The 20,924-nt window shown below is 36.2% G+C and overlaps 1 protein-coding gene across 13 annotated transcripts in view; it reads right to left on the bottom strand.

The window, feature by feature from the left end:
- The window catches only part of ZEB1 (zinc finger E-box binding homeobox 1), a 272,730-nt gene that overhangs the window by 184,389 nt on the left and 67,417 nt on the right, over positions 1-20,924 (bottom strand). Inside the window, exon 4 of one of the 13 annotated variants that reach the window (XR_013556913.2) lies at positions 11,434-11,452. The exons of 11 other annotated variants lie outside the window; for them this stretch is intronic. The gene's annotated coding sequence lies outside the window, so the exon portion shown is untranslated. Of the gene's footprint in view, positions 1-11,433; positions 11,453-17,848; positions 17,868-20,924 lie in introns of those variants that run through there. One more of the 13 variants, XR_009617587.3, reaches the window with a different exon arrangement.

Below are 20,924 nucleotides of genomic sequence, written 5' to 3'. Positions count from 1 at the left end.
GAAACTTATACTTTAATACATTTTAATATTGCTGATTAGCATGTTCCAATTCCCCCTGAAGAACTCCCTTAAGGATTTCTTGCAAAGTAGGCCCACGGGTGATAAACTGTCTTCAGTTTTTATTTGTATGGAAAAGACTTTATTTCCTCTTTACTTTAAAACTTTGCTGGGTACAACACCCTTGATTGGAAGTTTTGTCTTTTAGTACTTTGAATTATAACATCCCACTCTTTCCTGGCCTGTAAGGTTTTTATTAAGAAATTCACTGAGGGGCACCTGGGTGGCTCAGGTGGCTAAGCATCTGACCCTGGCTTAGGTCATGATCTCGCGGTTCAGGGGTTCAAGCCCTGTGTCGAGCTCTGTGCTGACAGCTCAGAGCCTGGAGCCTGCTTCAGATTCTGTGTCTCCCTCTCTCTCTGCCCCGCCCCCAGTCACACTCTTGTCTCTCTCAAAAATAAACATTAAAAAAAATAATAAAAAAAAGAAATCCACTGACAGTCATATGGGGGCTCCCTTGTATTTGATGGGTCACTTTTTCTTGCTCCTCTCAAAAGTCTCCCTTTGTCTTTGACTTTTGAGTTTAAGTCTAGTGTTTCTTGGTGTAGACCTCTTTATGTTCAGTCTATTTGGGGTCCTATGGGCTCTATGAGTCTGGATATCTATTTCCCTCCCCAGATTTGGAAAGTTCTGTCATTATTTCTTCAAAGAAGCTCTTCACCTTTCTCTGTCTCTTCTCCTTCCAAGTCTCCCATAATATGTATACTGATTCATTTAATAGTGTTTGATAAATTCTGTAGGCTTTTTTTCATTCTTTTTCATTCTTTCTTTTCCTCTGACTAGACAATTCAAAATTACCTGTCTTTATATTCATTCTTTCTTCTGCTTGATCAAGTCTGTTGCTGAAACTCTACATTGTATTTCCAGTCCTGGCATTGCATGTTTGAGCTCCAGAATTTCTTTTTTTAATACTTACCTTGTCGAACTTCTCTTTTTGTTTTTGTATTATTTGCCTGATTTCAGTAAATTGTTTACTTATCTGTTTTCACTTGTGGCTTGCAGAACATCTTTAGAACAGTTATTTTGAATTCTTTCTTAGGCAATTTATGGATTTCCATTTATTTGGGGGTAGGTTATTGGAAGTTTACTGTGTTTGTTTGCTGGTGCCATGGTTTCCTGATTTTTGGTGTTCTCTGTTTCCTTGCACTGATGTCTGTGCATGTGAACAAGTAGTCATGTCTTCCAGATTTTAGAAGATGGCTTCCGTAAGGAATGACCTTCACCTGTAGGGTGGAGCTGAGGGGAGGTGCGTGGGTGCCATTTAAAGGGTGTGTGTAAGTACACTGATGCACCAGGTCTTGTTATTCATGGAGCACCAAGTGCAGGAGTGGACAGCAGCTCCAGGTGTCAGGAGGGACCCAGTGGCATAGCAACTAGGGTCCGTGACATCATTCTCTGCATGGTCCTGGGTAGCAACAACTGAGGGGTTTAGCAGTGGCTGAGAGGGCTGGTGGGGTCCTCGGCAATGCCTCCAGGTCCAAGGGTGAGTGTCCTTAGGCTGGTTCTGAGTATGTGTGTGGTGGTGGGGGCTAGCTACAGGCATGCATGGGCAGTAAGGACAAGGCCAGCTGTATGAAGTTGTTCTGCTATGGGGGTCATCTCTCAGAACGCATTCAGTAGTGGATCTAGGCTGGTGGCAGGAATTGAATGCAGCCATAGGGGGGCATATGCGTGGTGGTGGCCTCTAAGCACTTATGTGGGGGCAGTGCCAGCAGAGTGTTTAAACGTGCAGCTGTGGGGGTTGACAACTAGTGCATGCATGGCAGGGGAAACCCAGACTGACAGCGGTAGCTGGGCAATGGAGGCTAGTGGATAGGTTGCATGTGATAGCATAGGTTATTTCGTTTTGTATTATAGTAGTGAAATATAAAAATCAAAATGCTCAACATATTTAATTATACCAATTTCAGCTTAGAAGTCTACATCACAAAAAGATAGATATTAAGACATCACTTATAAATATACTTAAAAACTAAATTTGTCTTCCCTCCCCCAAATATATTAAATATTAAATTACAGCCAATGAAAAACAAGAGTATTTAGTCAAGGTAGTCTTTATAACTATGCATTTTGTTTCATAACTATGTGTTAACAGTGAACAATACTTCATATTTAAAATCTGAGGGGAAAAAAAACTCCTCAGATAATCACACTTCTGCATAGGACATAAACTATAGCAGAGGATTTAATTTCAAACATTTCAACACATTTTTATACCAGCAATTAGGTAGAGTAGACCAGTAAGACATTAGCATTTACATCTAAGATTTGTAGAAATAATTCCAGCGCTGATTAACAATTAGATATCTCATATTCTGAAGCACTCTTAAATTTTTGAGTGTCAACTTGGGTGGCTCTTAAAACACTGAATAATTCTGAATAACTTTTTTGTTACTGTTCACAGTTGAAGAGAAATGAACATTTATCGCCAATAATGATTTATAAAGGGTTCGGCAACAAAATAACCAATCAATTGTGTTTCTAAATTATCTTTCAGGAGGGAAAAAAGGCAACAAATATCTCAAATACAGGTTTTACGTTCAAATGTACTTTTCACCTTTCTATACTAAGAATCACTCAAACTGTACTTACAAAATTGCCAAAGTATGTCAAGGTACCGAGTAAACGGTAAACGGCTCTGTTGATGTCAGACATGAATTATGTAAATGGAAAATAACTGATGATACAAGCAAGTCCAGAAAGACAGGATGCGTTTTTTTAATTAAAAAAAAGTTTTAAGTACAGGAGAAATATCAACAATACACAAGAAGACATTATTTAAAAGAGACATAATGCTACCACCCATAATGACTACTCCCTCCCTGGGGGATGATGAGAGCGTCCTTTGTCTATACTGGCAGTGGTACAGATATACCAGTATTCGTAGTAGCAGCAACAACAGCAGTCAGTAGTATTAAGTTATCCTTGCTTAACTTATACAACGTATAGAAACATTATTAGCATTACTTCTCAGAAATGTAATTTGTTTTATACACATGTATCATGCCAGTGGTTAAGAATTTTTGACATTTAGATTTCTAGAATTAAAGGAGCAAAATCAAAACAAATCTGTTTTGGGGCACCTGGGTGGCTTGGTCGGTTAAGCGTCTGACTTCAGCTCAGGTCATGATCTCACAGACCGTGAGTTCGAGCCCCGCGTCAGGCTCTGGGCTGATGGCTCGGAGCCTGGAGCCTGCTTCCGATTCTGTGTCTCCCTCTCTGTCTGCCCCTCCCCCGTTCATGCTCTGTCTCTCTCTGTCTCAAAAATAAATGTAAAAAAAAAAAAAAAAAAAATTAAAAAAAAAAAAATCTGTTTTTATAGGACTATACTATTTTTTTCACAGACATCTTGTTCACCCTTTTGAACAGTTAATTATATTGGAAACATAGATAGACTTCAGGACATTGCATTTCACCATCAGCAATGCCTACCAGGTCAAAGGTCTTTGTAAAATAAGGATGATGGAGGTAGACAAAGGGGGTAGTAAAATGATTTTGAATGAAAAACAATATATAACTGATTAAACACTTGGATTGGGTGAAACCTAGGATTCCTGTTTCTCAACACTATTGCTTGAATAAAGTTCATCCACTCAGTGTTAAGTTTCAGTTTCAATCTTTCAAGAACGGTTAAACATCGCAAAGTATGAACAATGCTTCTATCATTCTTTTGGTGGTGTTCCTTATTTAATATATCCAAAGATCCAGTCAACAATGCTACTATTTATATCAAGCGAGGACTGAATTTTACTTTGCTGGGGTGTCTTGAAACACAGAAGGGAGATAGTTATGACAGGTAAAGGCCTGGTATACACAGCATGAAGTGTCTGATACAACACCACACAGGTCAAGGATATCATGATTAGATGATCTAAAATGAGTTATTATAGGTAGCAATGTGAAAACATTAAATCACAACCTCTAAAATCACACAGTTACTGATAGAGATATGGAATGAGAGAGGTTGCCTTAGTTTGAGAAGCAAATAATTTCATAACTAAACTGAGAACTACGTAAAATGTGTCTCATACGGCAACCCCTCTAACTTTCAAGCTTATTTTAAAATAATTATGATTTTATGAGTTGTTTGCAAGACCATGCTATATTTGGTTATGCCCCAATTAACCTTTTAAGACAACAAAACAACTAAGGTAGAAACACTCAATAGCCCTATCTAATGAGAACAAATTTATACATAATGCACTGTATAAATACAAACCAAAATTTGGGCAAACACCACAGTTTATGAAAAATTTTTCCCTGAATTACTGTATTCCCCTTCCAGTAGAGTTATTATTACCAGTTGGGAAGAGGAGAAAAACAAGTAACATTTGTTGTACTAAAGCTCAACTGTTATGTGCCATGCACTACGCTGGGTGCTTTCAAATATTGACTCATGTAATTTTGCAAGTGGCGATAAAATTTATTAGCCCCAGGTTACATCTCAAAAAACTGAGGCACAGAGATATTATGCACTTGAAAAAAATTATATCTAGGATGGAAAGGTAGAGAAAAGAGAAAATAAAAATGATGGCCACAAAAGGCACTTTGGGAGGGGGTAGGGCTTTGTCAGGAGATTTCAGGGGGTGAGCATGTGGCAATGGACCAGCCTTCATGAAACAGCAGACAACCAAAAGAGCTGTTTTAGGGACAGCTGGAAACACACACTGGCACAGGGAAGAAGATATTTTATCTTTTTATGTTTATGAACATCAAGTTTATTTTAATTGCCATAAAATTGTGAAAATGTTCGATCTACAAAATTATTATTTTTTTTTAATATATGAAATTTATTGTCAAATTGGTTTCCATACAACACCCAGTGCTCATCCCAAAAGGTGCCCTCCTCAACACCCATCACCCACCCTCCCCTCCATCCCACCCCCCATCAACCCTCAGTTTGTTCTCAGTTTTTAACAGTCTCGATCTACAAAATTAAAATGTAACCAAATCTCATTTATTTTTTTTAATTTTTAAATTTTCTTTAAAAACTTTTAAAGTTTATTTTATTTGCTTTGAAAGAAGGAGTGAATGAACCAGCTGGGGAGGGGCAGAGAGAGGGGGACAGAGAGAGAATCCCAAGCAGGCTCCACACTGCCAGTGCAGAGCCCTAGGTGGGGCTCAAACCCATGAACCGTGAGATTATGACCTGAACCAAAACCGAGAGTCAAAGGCTTAAGTGACTGAACCACCGAGGCACCCCACCAAATCTCAATTTTAAAGATACGAACCAGAAGTAGAATAGAATCAGAAGTTTTATAGGTAGCCTTAATAAGAGACTAGATTTCTTTGCCTTCAAACTTTATTCTAGAAAAAAAAGCCCACTGAAATGCCTATCAGTGAACAACTGAGCACACCGGCTTCACTCTGCATCAACTTTATCCTTATGCCTTCTTTGTCCCTTTCTCCTTTCTTTGGATAAATATGTTCAGTCCTTTTGCCCAATAGGTTTTTCTATTTCTACACCACCCCCAAGACTATAGCCTCTGATTCCTAAAGTCAGGGCTTCCCTAACTCTGTATCTGGCACCACACATTCCCTTCCTTTTTTAAACTGCAGCTTGTCAAAAGTAATTTCTCCCATCATCCACATAACGAAAATTCTACCTCTTGTGTAAAGCTTTTTTAGGCTAAAGAAGAAGATGCATTTTTTTTTTTTTTTGCTAGACTATTTCAGAAGAAACAAGGGTTTATTATCTGTGAAGTCCAAAAAGCATTTACCACGTTATCAATATATTCTTTGCCTCATGCTATTTGTTCAGTTGCTTACATGTCTTCTAAGGGGCTGTGTTTGACATTGTATATTTTAGGCTTCTGATAAGTGGACATTATATTTAACTTCATTTTTTTATGGTTATTACCTTACATAATGTCATGCAAAACTAGATGCAGAACTAATGCTTCTAATATAGTTTATGTTCCATGCAATGTTATAATTCTGGATAAAAATAAATGAAATAGGGGCATCCTGGTGGCTCAGTTAATCGACTGACTCTTGATTATGACTCAGGTTATGATCTTATGATGGTAAGATGGAGTCCCACATCGGGGCTCTGTGCTGGGCACATGGAGCCTGCTTGGGATTCTCTCTCTCCCTCTCTCTCTCTCTGCCCCTTCCCTCCTTGCATGCTTCCATCTCTCTTAAAAATATGAAATAAAAACCATTCTTATCCATAACTTAGACTCTATGGCTATTAAAAAATATTAACTATATGACTCTCTAAAAATGTCCTCTTGCAACAGGAGAAACTATAGGGTAAGTCAGCTGGCTTTGGCGTTCTCTGTTATACTTCAGGATATAGAAGAGTTTCAACACCCTTGCTAGGCTGACGGTACTCCAGCTTAAACCTTTAGCCTGGTGCTTCCTGATAGCTCTCTTCCGAAATACTTTACAAATACAGGAGGTTAAAATATTTCCGACTGAGGACAAGGAATCCTTAAATTTATATAAGAAAGTGTCTTAAAGAAACTAATTTTTCCATTTTAAAGCAGAAATTTCACAGTAGTCATCTTATAATGGAAATTTTGGTATTCCCCCCTTCTCTAATTTTAAAATGTTCAATCTCTATTATATTGCTAGGTAATTTATAAAAGTGGGCACAAACTTTCACTAAATCAGCCAAGAAACCAGTGGTGTTGTTATATCTCCACACTCCTATCTTTTTCACAGTTTTACTCCTAAAAGAGTAGAGTCTCATTCTAGATCATGTGGTTTAAATATAATGACTTTTGGATGAGATCTGTGAAGTAGAATTAAATTTAGGCAATCCCTTCCCCCAACCATTTTTTTTCACAGTTTATTAGAATAAAAGAACTCTTTCTTAAGTGAAAGAATGTAAAAAAAGTTTGGCTTTGTTTTAGCTTTGTTATGCACCAAATGATATTAAGGTACCTAAGCAAGGAGGAGATCTGGTAAAAGAGTCTTGGTGTGATAGAAACAATAAATGAGTATATGTAACCATTGAATAAAAGAAAGAAATCAACAGGCCTCCTTAAAAACTCCTTAAAATCTGTTTGGGATTTTGAATTTCTAAATTTTAATTTCCAAAATTTTTTAAAAATAAACTTCACAGTTATTGTAAAGAAACAATTACCATGTTAGATATAATAACAATATTAGGGGGGCATAATGACCAAATAATAAAGTACTATACTGAATATAAAGCATCAGGCTCTACGGGTGAAGAAAACACTACTGTGGTTTGCATAAACATGTAGTAGGTTAATTCAGGAATAGAATCCTGTACTTCCAACTGTTTTTATGTCTCAAACTATATATGCTATATATTTACTTGATAAAGTCTCTATTAGAAGTTATATTATATCTTGGATATACACAAACCTGCACACACATATACATACACACACACACACACACACACACACATATTTTTTTTTAGGTAGGTGTGTGCAGGTATGTGTATACACACACACACACACACATATATATATATATATATTTTTTTTTTTTTTTTTAAGTAGGCTTCACCCCCAGTGTGGAGCCCAATGTGGGGCTTGAACTCATGACCCTAAGATCAAGACTTGAGCTGAGATCATGAGTTGGACGCTTAACCTACTGAGCCACCCAGGTGCCCTTCTTTGATATTTTTATAAAAAATTTTAATAAACTCCTATTTCCCCTTACCTAATCCTTTGGTAAGTGAATACATACGTGCATACATACAAAATCACTTTCAAATTAGGCTAATATTCCACAATATTTCATGGTCTATAAGTCATACTTTAAAAATAATTCCCACTCTGGCTATACTGGGAAAAGGAATAAAGAACCAAGGAGACAGAAGAAATCTCTGCTTCCTTTTCTCCTCTGTCGTTTATTGTCTGCACAGTTATATCATTTGGATCCAGTGAGAAATGAAAATGTAGGGAGGACCCCTGTTTGCAAATTATTAAAAATGCAAAGCATTAAACTGAGTGCTGCTAAGTCCTGTGTGACTACCCAAATCACATGCCAATGAAGCTATCCTGCTCTTTTCCCTGTGGCCTTGACTTTGTTTCACACCCTCACCCACTCTTTTGTTGGAGACTTAGTTCCTCTAAAGTCAGCCACATTTGCCTTCACCTCTTAGCCACTACACAGCTTACTGGCAGAGACCACATTCCCTCTCTGATAATGCCACTATCTTCAAATTGAAATAATAAAAGGAGAGACGCATCTGAGTATGATAAAAAGCAAGGTCCTTAGTTTAGCACAATACCTCTCAATGGTCTTTGAATTATTTTAATTGTAACCTAGTCCTTATAGGATAAGAACAGTATATAATAAACCCACAAAAGGATCAACTTGCTAGAAAACTATACAAACGCAAAGTGCAAACTAACACATGAAAGCGAGCAGAAGTAAACTTAAATATACCAAATATGTTGTGTGTGTGTGTTTTTTAACAAAGATAAAAAATTCTCTCAAGTAGGAGGTATGCATTTGGCTTTTACCCTATCATCAGTTAAGAAGATTTCTGAATATGACTTCAAGGCTACAAAGTGGGCAACTTTTTAGTAAATGAATACTTGCTTGTACAGGTAAGTGCTGTATATACATGGGTAAGTAAAAAATGTACAAAGGCAGATAGGCAGAAGCTTGAATTTTTTATTAACAAATAATCATTTATTTATTCTTTTTTTTTTTTTTTTTTTTAAATTTTTTTTATTTGACGTTTATTTATTTTTGAGACATAGAGAGACAGAGCATGAATGGGGGCGGGTCAGAGAGAGAGGGAGACACAGAATCTGAAACAGGCTCCAGGCTCCGAGCTGTCAGCACAGAGCCCGATGCGGGGCTCGAACTCACGGACTATGAGATCATGACCTGAGCCAAAGTCGGTCGCCCAACCGACTGAGCCACCCAGGCGCCCCTATTTATTCTTTTTGAAACAAGAAGGAGAATCACTATAATGAAACAAACTTTAGGAAGAGTAAAAAACAAAAAGGTTGTAGAAAACGATACCTAGCAATCAGAGAAGCAATGATTGATTTTATTAAGATACAGTCTTCAAATATAATTGCAATCATACATTAATTTATTTCAAACACATTGTTCCTGCTCTTAAAAAGAGTATGATTTACTTTTATATGTCCAGAAAGATAATACAGTGAATCTTTTATAACTTAAGCAAAAATTTAATAAATATAGGCCGGTCTGTTCATAGTCAACACTTACACAGCTTATCCGTTTACAAACTATGTTGAATTTTCAGCAGCAATGTGCCTTTCATATTTTCTCCATCTATTTTAAAAGGTGTTATTATTTCAAAAAATAAGGTTTCTGCAAAAACATGACAGTTTTACCATATTATTAACATCATGTTTTATATGTAGATGTTAAGAAATACCTACTTTTAAGGTATTTTTGAAACATTTAAATAAAGTTTATAAAAGCTAAATATAAAATATAAGTGATATATTTAATAAACCATCTTGCATACCCACAATATCAGATATCTTTTAAAGGAAGTAGTTTGAACAAGATTCTATAAGATGTTGTTTCTATTATTTTGTCAGGTCTAGCTAGCAGATTAGTAGTATCAAATCTCTTATTTTTGAAAAATTTTTTCATATTTGTCTCAAATATTTCTATTTTTAAATTCAAGACATAGGAGGGAAAGTCATCGAATTTTACACAAATAATTCTTCTCTAAAGAAAGGAGTGATTTCTGAGTTTAAATAGAAGTTAGTTCCAACTGCCTGGAACAAGGTCATTTTTTGCCTCTATGCTAGAACCCAGTGAAAAAGAGTCACAATATTACCTTTAATGCATGCAATTCAAACATTACTAATTTTTAATTGGTTGGAGGAGGGGTCAAATAAAGCTACCTAGTTATTAAATGTAGTGGTTCACAAATTATGGTCCCTGGAATAACAACATCAGCTCCATCTGGAAACTTGTTAGAAATTTCTTGGAAATTCTGGGGCTCCTGCCCAGACCTGCTAAATCAGAAACAATGGGAAAAGGGTCTACCAATCTTTGTTTAAACAAGTCCTCTACATGATTCTGATTCAGCTTAAGAACCAGTGGCTTAAGAGACTCTTAAAAACTGAGAATAAACTGAGGGTTGATGGGGAGTGGGAGGGAGGGGGAAAGTGGGTGATGGGCATTGAGGAGGGCACCTGTTGGGATGAGGACTGGGTGTTGTATGGAAACCAATTTGACAATAAATTTCATATTAAAAAAAAAAAAGAACCAGTGGCTTAATAGGTCTTCAAAACGTATCAGAAGGTATTTGAAATAAAACTGTCCAAATTTCACGTATTTTTTTACTTATAAAGTATCTCTAGACCAAATGAATAGTTTAAGTGAAGCTCATAAGAAACACAAATAAATTTTACAAATATATTAAATCTTTTTGGCAATAATACAATCAAACCATATGAGAGAGAAATTATGATCAAATGTAATGTCTTGGTCAACAACAGGTTAAAAAGAACCACTAAAAAAGCTGTAAGTAATTACCGTATAAATCATCTTAGGAATTAAGAAATCATAAGTACACAACAACTACTGAGCTCACACCAGGTACAAAATGCAACATAAAAGAGAGAAAACTACCCACTCCTTAAGGACACTGGGTCTGAAGTAAGCTATAGTAAGACAGCTTCGTCAATTCCAATATAAAAATGTCCATCAACGGATGAATGGATAAAGAAATTGTGGTTTATATACACAATGGAATACTACGTGGCAATGAGAAAGAACAAAATATGGCCCTTTGTAGCAACATGGATGGAACTGGAGAGTGTGATGCTAAGTGAAATAAGCCATACAGAGAAAGACAGATACCATATGGTTTCACTCTTATGTGGATCCTGAGAAACTTAACAGAAACCCATGGGGGAGGGGAAGAAAAAAAAAAAAAAAAGAGGTTAGAGTGGGAGACAGCCAAAGCATAAGAGACTGTTAAAAACTGAGAACAAACTGAGGGTTGATGGGGGGTGGGAGGGAGGGGAGGGTGGGTGATGGGTATTGAGGAGGGCACCTTTTGGGATGAACACTGGGTGTTGTATGGAAACCAATTTGACAATAAATTTCATATATTAAAAAAAAAAACCACATCCACACAACATAAAAAAATAAATAAATAAATAAAGTTAGTCTGTTTTAAGTGGTAAAAAAAATAAATAAAATAAATAAAATAAAACAGGTCCTCCGATAACATACCATCTGGAATTAATAATATTTGCATCTCTTATTTTTTGGGAGATTTTTCATTACTAATTCGATTTCTATACTGGTTATGGGTCTGTTCAAATTTCTTATTTCTTCCTGTTTCAGTTTTGGTAGTTAGTATGTTTCTAGGAATTTGTCCATTTCTTCCAGATTGTCATTTTATTGGCATGTAATTGCTCCACTGCTGGTGGGCATGCAAACTGGTGCGGCCACTCTGGAAAACAGTATGGAGGTTCCTCAAAAAGTAAAAATAGAACTATGACCCAGCAATTGTACCACTAGGTATTTATCCAAGGGATACAGGTGTGCCGTTCCAAAGGGGCACATGCACCCCATGTTTATAGCAGCACTATCAACAATAGCCAAAGTATGGAAAGAGCCCAAATGTCCATCGATGGATGAATGGATAAAGAAGATGTGGTGTGTATATATATATATATATATATATATATATATATATATACACACACACACACACACACACACACACACACATACATACATATACATACATACGTACATATACATATGTATATGTATATACATACATATGTACATATATACATATACGTATACATATATACATATATACATATATATGCATATATGTATATATGCATATATATGTATATACATGTATATATGTATGTGTGTGTATATACACACACACACACACACACACACACACACAATGGAGTATTACTCTGCAATCAAAAAGAATGAACTCTTGCCATTTCCAACTGTGTGGATGGAACTGGAGGGCATTATGCTAAGCAAAATTAGTCAGAGAAAGACAAATATCATTATGACTTCACTCGTATGAGGACTTTAAGATACAAAACAGATGAACATAAGGGAAGGGAAGCAAAAGTAATATAAAAACAGGGAGGGGGGACAAAACATAAGAGACTTTTAAATGTGGAGAACAGAGGGTTGCTGGAGGGGTTGTGGGAGGGAGATGGGCTAAGTGGCATTAAGGAATCTACTCCTGAAATCATTGTTGCACTATATGCTACCCAATTTGAATGTAAATTAAAAAAAAATAAATAAAAAACACTGAATTAAAAAAAGATTTGCATCTCTATGCTTCTTTAGTATTCAACATGTCTTTTCTCTTAAAGGTAAATAATCTTTCTGCTCCTGTCATAAAATATATATTCCAAGTTTTAGGGTCTTTTAAAAATTTTCTTCTGATTTTTCACCTTTTCCTATTTTGCCTTCCTGACTAACATCCTTCTTGATAAACCGTAAAGTCATTCTCATCCATCTCTTCTTAGTTTTGAAGCTCATGATGTGTCTGTATGAACCCTGTTCCCTCACTTAACAACTTTTCCTTTTTCCACATATATTTGAATAAAGAACGTTCTAGGCTTCCTTTAAAAAGTATAAATCAAGGGGCACTTGGGTGGTTCAGCTGGTTAAGCACCTGACTCTTGATTTCGGCTCAGGTCATGATCTCGCAGTCATGGGATCAAGCCCCAAGTCAGGCTCTGCACTGACAGTGTGGATCCTGCTTGTGATTCTCTCTCTCTCTCTCTGTGCCCCTCCCCTGCTCTCTCTCTCTCAAAATAAATAAGCTTTTTTAAAAAAAAGTATAAATCAAGCCAATGAAGCACATCTACTTTTTTTAGATCCTTGAACAAATAAAATTCCTGAAAGAGGCCATTGAGAACCCAAGAACGTTCCTCCAGTTAAATACCCAGGGCAGTTCATCTGGCTCTAGCATTAGAAATAATAAATCTGCATATAGTGTGGCAATAGTCTGTATAGCATTATAAAATATAACCCACTATCTTTAAGGAAAAGAAAATTAGCTTTCCTGATTCCTATCACAAAACATTTTGCGTTGTATGTCCCAAACCCCCCAAAAAGTATATTTCTAGTGATTTTACTGAACTATTGTCTCAATCTAACAAGTGTTCTTACAAGACAGGCATTTAAAGGAAAAAAAACACTTCTTTAAAAAGAAACATTATTCCATCTGAGACTCGAATATGCTAAAGCTGTAGAATAAGAACTTTTAACATAATTCTTTAGTTTTGACAAGTCATTTAAAGCTGCCAAAAAGCTGAGTATTAGAAATGCCAAGGTCTCATCCCCCACCCCCACAAACACATATGATCCTAATTACAGGACAGGAATACAGAGTAAGTATTTTACATAGGTAATATTTTGAAAAAGTATTAACTAATCAGTACATACTATAACAACAATAGCTGTTACTGATAATTGATAAAGGTCACTGTTTACTGAGTATCAGGCTCTATACTTAGTACTTTATAAATATTCTCTCTAATCCTCATAACAACTCTGCAAACTCAATGTTACTATTCCAATTTTACATGGAAAGAAGCTAAATCACCCTGTAAAATCAAGCTTTTCATTTCAACTTGTCTAAGGCAACACAGCTAGTACAGTAACACTGATAACTGAACCCAAGCAGACTAATTCCGAAGTCTGGTCTTTCCTGCTATGTGATAATCGCTTCCCCTAGATTATACTTATTATACTTATTTTACATATGTACTTACATGATGCTATATTTAACTGCATTACTTTTTTTCTGATTCATTTACTGGGATTTCTGGTAGTGAATAACAGTAAGAGCCCCAAAAGTATGTCTTAAAGAAAATTCCAGAGTGCTTTCTCTAAGTCTGGCCTTAATCCAATCTTCCTTGTTCTAAATTTTGATCTATGAGAAGTTGCTTCTGGCTGAGAAAGATAAAATGAAATGGCAGTTCTGCACTTCCTGTGTCAAGTCAAGTGTTTCAGTATTCAGGAAAGTTTAATCTCCAACAGACTCCGGATTGAGCATTTCATGCTCTTTTCATTATAAACCAAAGCTTTTATGAAAGGTCACTAGAAGGCAATCAGAAGAAATAATAATGAAGTTCAAAAGAAACAAGAGGCACAGCAATCGTCCCAAAGTTGGGAGAGACTTCAGCAATCACTTAGTAGTCCAGTATGTGTTTGCAGATGGGAGAACTGAAAGCTTGAGAAATAAATGGCTGTCCAGGGTCCCATGTGATTAATCAAACTTTCCTGACACTCAGTCCAGTGCTGAGTTCATAACTGCAAGAATACCCTCTCTTTGCACTCACAGAGTTCTTCCTGATCCTCTATTCTTTTCTTAGGATCATTATTCTTTAGCTACTCCAGATACTTCAGAGAAATCTTGGACAAATGTTTATTTTATTATATTTATTGGAAAACAAATTTTACTGCTCACATGTGTACTTTCTTCTCCATTCTTACTACCATGCTGGATGGCAACCTCGAAAAGGAGAATGGTTTATTTATAATGAACATCAGCAATATGGTCTGTTATCAGTTGTTTAAAAAGACAAAAATGGAGACGATAGTGAAACACAGAAAATGGATGTCGTAGTTAAGAATCAAAATTAAAGACATATTATGATTATAATTATTTAAAATAGTTATGCATGTAGTCAAGACAGAAAATATGGACATTTGGAAACAATAATTATTTGGTGGTTTATAATGGTTTATTTTAAAAAGTTATCTTAAAAAGGAATAACCTTGGGGCACTTGAATGGCCCAGTCAGTTCAGCGTGCAACTTTGGCTCAGGTCATGATCTCACAGTTTGTGAGTTTGAGCCCCACATTGGGCTCACTGCTGTCGGCACAGAGTCCTCTTTGGATCCTCTGTCCCCTCCTCTCTCGGCCCCTCCCCTGCTTGTGTTATTTCAAAAATAAATAAATATTTTTAAAAATTAGTATTCATCTTAAGCTTTTTGAAGCTTGCAAACCTATAAAACAAGGGCCTGGAATTAACAACTAAAAAAAACTAAACTAACTAAACTAAACTAAAACTAAACTAAATTAACAACTAAAAAAAACACAGAAAAACAAAAAAAACCTCCTACATTGCACTAAATCACCAATGCTTTTAAAAACAGAAAGATTCTAAGAAATTTCCACATTGTAGTATACTCAAATGGTCATATTCAATTTCAAACAGTACTTATTTTTTTTAGCATTCTACACTTATAAAGTTAGATAGGTAAATACGTTGAACAAGGATTTGTTCAAAGAAGCAAGTTCTGTATGTTAAAGTATCAGTATACATGGTCATATTTCTAACGCCTGCTGTCTACTGAAACGTTTGACCACTTATTAAATGATCCAAGGGCTCTCAAAATCCCTGAATTAGTTTTAAATTTTTTGTGTTGACTATTTTCTACTACATTCATTCATTCAACAAATATTAATTGAGTGAATAACATGAGCCAGGCACTATACTTCTGTGTGCTGAGGACAGAGAAGTGAACAAAGTAAACACAGCCTTTGCCCTTTCATTTTAGAGAAATGCGGAAGAAAATAATAGAAAAAGTAAGTAAAATACGAGGATGGTAGATGGCAATAAGGCTTACAAGAAAAGAAACACAAAGGAGGAAAGAGAATTAGGGTGGAGTGGGGGAATTTTGCAATTTTAGATTGAGTGGCTAAGGAAAGCCTAAGGAAAATAAAAATCCCAAACTGATGAAGGAATGAGCCATGGAGAAGTGTTACGGGCAGAGAAAATAGCCAGTGCAAATCTTCCAAAGCAAGAACTTGCCTGACACATTCCAAGAACAGCAAAGAGGTAAATACGACTAGAGAAAAGTGAGTCGGACAGAAGAGCAAAGTGAGTAGGGGGAGAAAAATAGCTGGTATCTGGGAATAACAGGGGTCCAGAGGATAGAGCCATGGTAGACCATTTCTTGGACTCTGGCTTTTATTGACTGAAATGAGAAGTTGATGGAGGGTTTCCCTCAAGGAGTGACATAATAAGACCTATATTTTAATGTAATTATTCTACATGCTGTATTAAGAACTGATTGAAGTAAATCAAGGGCAAAGACAGGAAGACCAATCATAGGAGGCTTTTGTAAGAATATGGACAAGATGTAAAGATGACTTTGATCATAGATATAGCAGTGGAAATGGTAATCAGTACTGAATTCGGAGTATATATTAGGGGCACACACAAGAGAATATGATGACAGAGATGTGCGGATTTATCAGCCATGGATGAAAGAAAGCTACAAATCAAGGATGACATCAAGGTTGATCAAAAGAACACAACTGCAATTTACTGAGATGGGGAAAACTTGGGAGGAAGTTTTGGTGGGGGCAGAGAAGATAAGAAATTCAGTTTACTACATTACATTTTGAGAACATTAAATAACCTCTGCTCATCAGCAAATGGATGGTCGTTTATAAAATTTCTTTTATGTTTATTTATTTTTGAGAGAGAGAGAGAGAGAGAGGGAGGGAGGGAATGAGCCTGGGAGAGCAGAGAGAGGGAAGACAGAATCAGAAGCAGGCTCCAGGCTCTGAGCTGTCAGCACAGAGCCCGATGCAGGGCTGGAACTCAGAGCACTACCAATTCTATCAATTTAGAGGTTGGAAAGTAGGGATCAGCAGAAGAGACTGAAAGTAGCAACCGGAGAAGTAGGAAGAAAAATTAGGAAAGTGGAAAAACTGAAAGCCAAATAAAGTGTTCAATGCTGCTGCCAGGTAGGTTGAGTAAGAGGAGGACAGAGAAGTGACCAGCACAGGGGTCAGTAACGGGCAATTTTAGTACAGTGGCAGGGGTTACAGAAAACGAACTCAGAGCACAGACAACTCTTTCAAAGAGATGAGCTGTACACAGTAACAGAGAGAGAAGTGGAAACAAGAACTTTTTTAAAAAATGGGAGAAAAAAATCCAGTATTATTTGTATATTGATGAAAAAGATCTAGTAGTGAAGGAAAAATTAATAATGCAGGAGAAAGAAATCAGAATTGCCCTATTGTTTTGAGACTCATTTAACTATGATATATAATAATTTTCCATTAATAATATTTCAATATTTATCTAAAAGAATCACAGTATCTCATACATTAGTAATAATATAATTAAAAAATCAAAAATATATTTAACAGTTCCAAAAATAAGTATAAATATTGAATAAACCAATGAATAATATATTTTTTAGCAACCTCCTTGCTCAACACTTTATCAGTTAAATGTGTATTTTCTTTTGCCTTTTTACAATATACTTGCTTTAGGTAAGTGGTATCTTCAAAAGTAAGGATTATATTTTTATGCTAAAGATCGTATTTTGAGATCTATCAACTGATCTGTATAGTGGTTACTGCACTATTCATTCAAAGAACAAAATCTCCTTTTATATTCACACAGTCCTCTGAAATGGATTACTAAATCCACATTTTGTTCATATACTTTCACTGCAGAATTCAGTAAGCTGAACTATTAGCTGAATACCCTATATGAAAAATAAAATTATTTTACCTAATCAACTTTGCTTGAATTACACAAATATATGCCCAATTCCAAAAATATCCACATGTATTTGGAAGAGCTTAAAAACGGAACTACTTTTACACCAAGGGTTGGCAAGAAAACCAAAGGCCAAATAGTAAATACCTTAGGCTTTGAGGGCTACATACAGTCTCTGTTGAGTCGTCTTCTTCTTTGTCACAATCCTAATCCTTCACAATCCTTTTTGTTAATGATTTTAAAATGTAAGAAGAATTCTTAGCTTGCAGGCCATATAAAAACAGGCCAAGGACTAGACTTGGCCCATGGGTTATAATTCGTTGACTCCTGCTTTAAACTGCTGTATAAAAGATTAGATATGATCCAGGTGAGTCATATCTCAGGATTAAAGTTGGACATTTATTTAAAGTGCTTTATATTCTGTAGAAAGGAGATATATATTTTTTTCCAAAAATAAGAAAGTTTTTCTTGAAATAGCAGGCTTAGCAATATGCTTATATCTAAAAAAACAAGTTAGTTCTTTTACTGAAAACCATGAAATATGTAAAGTAGCCACCATCTCTATTATGTAATCAATCCAAGTGATACACTTTTTAATCCAATTCTGCATCTTAATCCAACTTTGCAATCCAATTGAAACTATTTATCTCTTAAATACTGTACCAGTAAACAGTGAAAGAAAAATATCCAATAACATTTAATGTTTTCATTTCCCTATTGTTATTTCTTATATTAAAAATATGTATATACAAAGCAGTTAGATTAAAAAGATTTTAAGTCAGGAGAGCAAATTCTTTTCTACTGTCAGACCCTTTCAGATTCTGATAAAGGTAATGGACCCTTCCTCCAGAAAAGGGATACATCCAAATTCTGTCTTAATTTTAGAAAGATCCAGACTCCCTGAAGCCAAGCCATAGATCCCAGATGAAGATTCTCTGAAGTTTTTTTTAACATTTATTCATTTTTGAAAGGCAGAGAGAGACAGAGCGTGAAAGGGGGAGGGGCATAGAGAAAGGGAGACACAGAAATAGAAGCGGGCTCTGGGCTCCGGGCTCCGGGCTGTCAGCACAGAGCCCGATGTGGGGCTCGAACTCATGGACCACGAGCCACCCAGGTGCCCCAAGATTCTCTCAACTTTTTAAAAGCACAATCACTTTGCTCCTGCAGGTAATCTCACATGAGGTTTCTAAAAAGATAAAAATCTAAGTAATTACCACATGATGACAAGTGAAAACTAAATAATTACCAAATAATGACAAATAAAAGTATACTTACATATAATCTAAAAATCAAGACAAGAATCCATGCTTGGTAAAGTTTCAATGAAACTTTTCTGTCCACACACCAGCTTGTGTTCTCTTCTCCTGCAGTCTGACCAGTTTCTCACTGGGCCCAATATATGTCATATCTGTTTCTGCACTTTTCTCATGATAGCACCCTTCCCTGCAGTGCTCTTTGCCATACCTGTTCAAATCCTACTTACCCATCAGGACCCAAATTAAATTCTACCACCTCTGTCATTTTTCCTAGTAGATCACAGCCTGTATCTTCTTTCCCCTGAATTCACTGCTTTTACAACACTATTCAGGTAATCTGATAATAATTTGTATGATCACAATGATTTGTATGTTCTGAGGCTCCCAACTACAGTGCCAATAAAAACAGGCACAAACACTTCTTTGCATCATTACCCTAGGCCACAAAACTATTACAAATATGGAATATACTTCATAAATGTATGCTGAATGAGTGAATTAAATTCAGTGGTTTCAGAAAGTACTGGTTTGGTTTCACTATGTAAATGTTCATTTGGCAAAAATTTGAAAACAAACAAACCAAACACACACACACACACACACACACACACACACACACACTCTCTCTCTCTCTCTCTCTCTCTCTCTCTCTCTCTCTCTCTCTCTCTCTCTCCCCCCACCCCCTCTCCAGGAAATGAAATGGAGGAATTTAATTTTAAGAACTGTACTACCTGGTCAGTGACAGAACCTAAAGCTAGGTAAAACTCTGTAAACTGAAAATCATGACCATGACTACTTACTGGTTTTTTTCATGGACATGATAAAATGCCTTGATTTTAGTTCAAATTTTGTGGGCTAAATACAACATTAAATCATAAATGACTGGTGTAAACTGGGTAAACTACCAAGTCTATTAAGTATTCCACTAGTGCCAGCATTTGCTTAATTCAGTGTCATACCTATTATTCCTCTTCCCATAAAATTTCCCATGGGCGAAAACAGTCCCAGGCAGCACTGTTAAAGGAGGCAGAGTTCCTCATTCATAGTTCATATCCGACCCCGTTGGAATTCCATCCCTTTAAGATCAGGGGCTTTTATCCTACTCCCTAACACCCAGGGTTCTCTCTATGGCTCCCTGCCTAGGCTCCAACTCAGGCTTCAGGTTCTACCTCATTCTTATGTTTCTTTCCTTTCCCCTACCAAAATTTAATGAACATTTATTTCAGTCACTTTAAGTCTTGCCAAGTAAGTAGGTGGATCATTTCATATAATTAAACTCACTTTACAGTGTGGCTATTGTGCACTAATCCAAGACTGTAAGGACTGAAACACATTTTTTAAAGTATGAAGGCATCACGATGTATATGGGAAGGTGCGATTCTGCATGCATATTAAGTCAGCAGTACTTTAGGGGAAATACACTATATAGGAAAATATATGAAAAGAATAACACTTGATGAAACCACTCCTACAAACATTAGGAAGAGCATCTGATGAGATTTATAGGTGAAGAAGAGATAGGTTTACAACCCTCCCCAGGTAGAACTCTGTTAGCACACTGTTATTAATGAATGTCAAGTCATGCATTCATTCAGTTAGTAAACAGTTCTTTAGTTGCACAAATTGTGCAATGCTTCACAGGTACCTCAAACATACTGGATGCTAAATTCATTATCCCCCTCTATCACTAAAACTCATACAACAATCCATCCCTTTCCAGTGTTTGGACTTAAAGGGCACCACCATCCACTTCTGATCAAGCCAGAAACCTATGGGTTATCCTTGGTGCCTTTGTATTCCTCATCCCCTCATCTAATTAATCACCATGCCCTATAAATTCTAACTCATAAATCTCTAATATGCCCACTTCTATTCATCCTCACTTGTCACCACACTAGCTCAAACCCCATTATCTCTCCCCCGGACTTAACTGTGAAACTTGCTGACTTCACATTTTTCTATCCTGCACTGGGCAGGTATAACAAATCTCATGGTACATTCATATGATACAACATACAGCCATGAGACTGATCAGCAACCATAATCAACAATATGGGTGACTCTCAAAATCAGAATGTTGTGTCTGCCTTCTTTCATTCATATGAAATGAGCATATACTCGAGTCCCCATTTACATAAAGT

This window comes from Panthera onca, chromosome B4 (assembly GCF_046562875.1).
Source record: "Panthera onca isolate mPanOnc1 chromosome B4, mPanOnc1 haplotype 2, whole genome shotgun sequence".
In the NCBI taxonomy this organism is placed as follows: Eukaryota; Metazoa; Chordata; class Mammalia; order Carnivora; family Felidae; genus Panthera; species Panthera onca.
The sequence above is the reverse complement of the archived record's forward strand: the minus strand, read 5'-3'. Positions and strand labels throughout refer to the sequence as shown.